The following is a 5,766-nucleotide window of genomic DNA, read 5'->3' on the forward strand; positions in this document are numbered from 1 at the left end:
TTTATTTGCTGCTACTTCAAATCTCTGCTTTTTTTGTGATTGACATTTATGAGTCTTTTTTTTCCAGCAGAAAAACACAAATGTTTGCTGTCAAACTAAGTAAAATAAAAGCTTTATATTTTATAAATGAGATGTTAGAGATCTAGAAAAGATCTGACTGGATCCTTCTGCAGAAAAATGCAGATTATATCAATATTTTATTACAAAACAAAGTAAAGAATAGTTTCATTTTGAATGATAGCTCTGCTTTGTTATAAATAATGAATCGTTTTTATTATAAAATATACTTGGAGGCACTTTTGTAGTCAATGATTTTACTGTTTTAATGCAGTTTTTAAAACTTGATATTCTTGTAGCATTTTTAGGTTTTTCTGGTCAATTTGTTCCATTTGACTCCATAAACTGATACAATGAAATAATAAAAAATGATAGAAATGTTTCAGAAAACGAGTGATTTCCAGAAATCCAAATTAATTAATAAAAAAAAATGAAACGAAATAGAAAATGTACGAGAGGACATCACCTTTTCATCTTACAGAAGATATTGACCTCCGAGAGAGTTTACTGATCGATCGGCTCTTTGGGCTTCTAACGTCATCATTAATCAATCTATCATAACCATTTTTTTTAATTTTTTTTAATTCAACTTGATTTCTGGAATTTTCCAAAATGTTTTTCTTTTTGTTTTGACTTCTTGTAAAGTTATTTCTATTTGTTTCATTTATTTAATTGTGATCTCCTTTTTAAGCAATTAATGAAACTCTGTGACAAACTTTATATTTCATTGTTTCAAAGAACTAAAATGTCTATTTACAATTAAGAGTAATTATAATGGAACTATTTACAAGTCTGTGGATGTAAGTAAATGTAAATATATTTTCAAATCAATTCATGACTAATAATCCCAGTTTGATTATTCTCTAAACAGATTAAAACTTCTGTTGTTTGACTTTATGTTTTATCCTTGTTTTGATTAATCAAATCCAAAACTTTAACATGATTTAAACCTAAAACTTTAATGATTTAGAGCTCATGTGTCAAAGTCGGGGGCCGGATCCGGCCCTCCAGATCACTTTGTTTTATTCACTCTAGCATAATTGGAGGTAATGCTATATATCTAGTTCATAATTATGTTAAAAGTTACAGTTTTAACGTTTGAAAAATTTAGTTTTAGTGTTCAATAAATGTTTATCCTGTTCGGCCCGCGACCTGAGGTGTGTTTTGGATTTTGTGCGATTGAGTTCGACGCCCCAGATCTACTCATAAAGTCGTACAGATAATACTTTCATGTGTTCTGTAGCTTCAGCTACAACAAGCCAACAGCCCCTCCCCCAACATCTCACAGCTGATTGAACTGAATTTAAATTTGATGATTGCATGAAATCTTCTCTCATTTACGTTCTGAAATCTGGATTTTTTAGTGTTAAATCATGAAACATTAAGGTATTTTTTTCTGCGGTTTCCTCAGAGACGGAGATCTGACCGTCGGATGACCCGACACGGCCTCGGATGTGCCACACAGGAGCGGCTGCAGCCCCCAGAGTGAGTCCCTCCAGGCGTTGTGCTGCACACGAACACACATCACACCTCTCCTGGATCTCTCATCGGCGATCTGTCATCAGCTGTTATTACAGAAGGGCGGGTTCATCATCAAATCCAGCGTCTTCTCTGTGGAAAACGTGTCAGGAAGGGCGTGAGGGGAACGTCTGTCTGCAGGCTTTAGGTAGAAACCTCAATTCGGGTGTTTGATTCTTTTGGTAAAATAGTATTTTTATTTCAACCTTCTGCTTGAAGACATTCATTCTTGTTTTCAGAAGCTGCTGCTCCTTCTGAGGCTCTGATTCTACTTGTGCGTTTGTTACACAACTCTTGTTTTGAACCTTTTCTAGGGGATTTCCTGATTCCTTCATTCTGTCAGCAGTTTTCATCTTCTGTCAGTCCAAAACAAAAATGGTTTCAGTTCCTTTGCATGATTGATGATTCTTGTCTTCCTTATCGTATAAAACAAAAAAAAGTTCTTTCTGGTTGTTTTTCTTGCCGTTTCTTCGGAACAACATCTCACGTTGATTCCTGTTCTCTTGAACCAGAGGTCTGCAACCTGCAGCTCCAGAGCCTCATGTGGCTCTTGAGCTGAAGAAAATGAGAGTAATTTTCAAAAATGTGGAGATTAGCTTTTATTTTAGCAACATGCTAACATTTTTAGCTAATTTATTATCTACTGGGGTTCTTAGGCTAATTTAGAGTTTAGCTTCTATTTTAGCAACAGGCAGACATTTGACTGATTTAGTTTACTGAGGAATTGTTTGCTAATTTGGGATTTAGCTAATAACATTCTGATGTTTTGGGCTAACTTGTTATCTACTGAAGTCTTTTTGGTATAATTTAGAATTTAGCTTTTATTTCAGAAACATGCTAACATTTTGGACTATTTTAGTTTACTGAGGAGTTTTAGACTATGTAGGAGTTCAGCTAGTAATTGGGCAACAAGCTAGCTTTAATTTGGGCTAATTTGGCCTCTAATTAAATAATTTAAGCTAATTTGGAGTTTAGCTGATATTTAGCAATATGCAAACTATTTTGGCTAATTTCTTATCTACTGTAGTTTTTACGCTAATTTAGCAACATGCTAACATTTTTGGCTGATTTAATTTACTGAGGAATTTTATGCTAATTTGGAGTTAAGCTAGTAATAAAGCAAAGAGCTAGCTTATTCGCAATTTGTCCTCTCCTAAAGGTAAAAAGTAAAAATGTTTTAACAAAATCCCATTCAGAGAAATCATCATTTATTTTTATGTTTGCTTTTGTTTTTGGCAAAAAAAAAGGTAATATTTATTAAAAAAAAAAGAGAGACGAAACAAAAAGGAGGTCATGAATGCAAATCCAAATTTCTTAAAGGCTAAATTAAGACTACGCGGCTCCTTCTAGGTTTAGATCAGTAGAAAACGAGCCCAAATGGCTCTTTTACTGTTAAGGATATCCGACCCGTCTTGAACAGAAGTGCAGGCCTTAATGCGTCTGCCTCCAGAATGTGCACGCTCTGCAAAGTTCAGTTCGTTAAGGAGCACAAAGATGGGATCAATAGATCATGTGATCTGATTAGAGTTCCTCTATTTCAAAGAAAAGAGATAATCAGTGTTTGTGTCTCAGCACAGACTGCGGTGGAGGTGTCATGGTCGGTGAGTTTCCTCAGTTTTCCAGGTTAGGTTCAGCTAAATATATGAGCTGATAAACATGAGGAATGAGTTCTCCTACGTCTAGATTGTTGTTTCTGGTGTGAATTTGTTCGTTCCAATTTAAGAAAGAGTGGAATTATCCCAAAAGTCCAGACCGAGCAAATAAAATCCAATTAAAGACTAGAAGAAATTCTATGGAGAGAAAATGGACTTGTCTGATTTATGTATTTGTAATTCTTGATTTGTAATTAATACATTTTATGCACGACTCGTCCTCGCAATTTTGTTTGTACATGTACAAAAATGACAAAATACACCGTACACAACTTTAATCCACAGCACCGTAAAAGAACTACACTCAAAAATCTTTAAAAAGCAGTTGTAACGCTCACACAAAACTGCATTTACGCACAAATCTGATACAAACTCTTCACGTCTTCAAGATTCGTCCTTAAGTGATGCGTTTAAATGCTGTTAGAATTCAGAGTTTTAGATTGTGAATAATATCTGGTGAAAACTTGATATTTTCCCACTTTCTTAAAACAGATATGCCCTGAAAATTAATAATTAAAGTGTAAAGAAGCGTTTTTAAAAGCTTCAACACTATTTGTTGTCATTCTCCACACCCAGGGAGCGGAGCAGGATGTGGGGCTGATCCACTCTGTCTGCTCTCTGGGTGTGGAGGAGGACCTCTCTCCCAGAAGAGCTCTGTGATGAAGGTTCTGCAGGGGAAGTGGCGCCCAAAGGGGGAACAGAAAACTTTAATGTTTTAAAAACACACTTTTTATATTAATTATTGGGGCATATCTGTTTAAAAAAGTGAGAAAATGTGGAGTTTTCACCGGATCATTTTCACAATCAAAGTTCAAAGCTGCTGATGGTCGAGCATTCCAGCAACATTTACGGATGTGGAAAAGATTCTCAAAGCTGTGGTTGAGACACACAGTCCTTGAATACACTTTCATGACGTTCACACTGAACCGTTGCTCCCCAACACATCTCTGCCACCTACAGCTGGAAGAGGGCTGGAGTAAAACTCTTTCATAGCTCTATTTCGATACGACGAGCACAAATCACAATTATTGTTTCTCTTTCACGATCCATTTTCAAACGGTTGGCAGTTCCTTGAATCAAAACAGACGTTTCCCAAACGTCACGACCAAATCGGAGTTCCTGACAGGTCAAAGTTGAAATGGTTGAACTTTCAACACATGTTTTGTAGGTGGAGACTGAAAACTGGCGTGAAAAATGCCTGAAACGCGCGTTACATTGACTCTTCATTAGCTTGAACACAAGTTGCTGAGGCCGGTGTGAACGTAGCATTATAGATCAAAAAGGAACCACAAAAAGTATTAAAGTCCTGACATGTATATCTTTTCATAGATCAATTTTTCCAACATATTTGAATTTCTGAAAGTCATTACTTCCTCTTGTGGGTTTATCATGAGTGCCTTTGTTCCGTTACGCTTTTAAAACTATACATCACTGGATAAAATGATACACAAAAACAAGCTAAAAGTACCTCGTTTTCAGTCCAAAGTATAAAATATATTTATGGTTCATTCTTTTAACTGGAAATCTTAAATAAATCCGCTGCGAACCTCGTGAGCGAGTCATTCTCACCTGCAGCCGACACACATTGAACACATTTCAACCACACAAATACAAACAAAATCACCAGTTTTATAGATCTCACAACAGAAAGAATCTGTAACTTGAAGCAGCTCTTAGAAATGTTAGCAGGTTTTAGGGGTGGAAGAGTCTCTCTACTGTCAACCGAATTACTGCACAAAAATGTCAAAATTAAGTTTAAACCAGAATTTCAAAGCAGATTCCTTCAGCTTTAAAGTTCACAAATTTGATTTAATTTCAAATCAGATCTCAGTGTTCTACTAATTCTTAATTTAGCCGTATATTGTAACACTCTATCAGAGAAACGACTGAGGCCGGTTTTACTGGTTTGAATGTTTTGACTCGAGAGAGAAAAGCGCCTCACAGCCTGACTGGGACACAACAAAAACCCTCTGAACGGTTCAAGTGTTGTGTGGAATCGGTCTTTGTGAGTCTGTGTTCATGTGTCGTCCAACTTTGTCTCGTTTGCCTCTGCAATCCATTCACCTGAGTTCTGTTCTTCCATGTCCACTATATGACCCACTATCTGTTTATCAAATCTGAGAAAACATGAAAATGAAAATGAATCTGAATATTTTTTATTTTGCTTCAATCATTTCTTTGAACTGAGAATGTTTTTTTTTTTTAATTCATTTTTGTTTGGAGTGTGTCTTTATCGCGCTCCATACAGATATGAATCTCAGAGGTTTTTGTCACATCGTGTGTGGATCAGCAATTTTTTACAAATCTAAAAGACATTAAATGTGATTTAGAATCTAGAAAACAAAAAGTCACATCACAAAAAAATGCAGTCGCCCTCTGTGAGGTTTATGGGGAAGTTGAATGGGCCAAAGGTGCTAACCACTGCCGCAACGCCGCCCAGCCCCGCCCTTAGTGCGCCCTCTACCCATCCCCGGCCTTAGTGCGCCCTCTACCCATCCCCGCTCTTACCGCGCCTTTACTGCGCCCTCTACCCACCCCC

This window comes from Oryzias melastigma, linkage group LG1, assembly GCF_002922805.2.
Source record: "Oryzias melastigma strain HK-1 linkage group LG1, ASM292280v2, whole genome shotgun sequence".
NCBI classification, from domain to species: domain Eukaryota; kingdom Metazoa; phylum Chordata; class Actinopteri; order Beloniformes; family Adrianichthyidae; genus Oryzias; species Oryzias melastigma.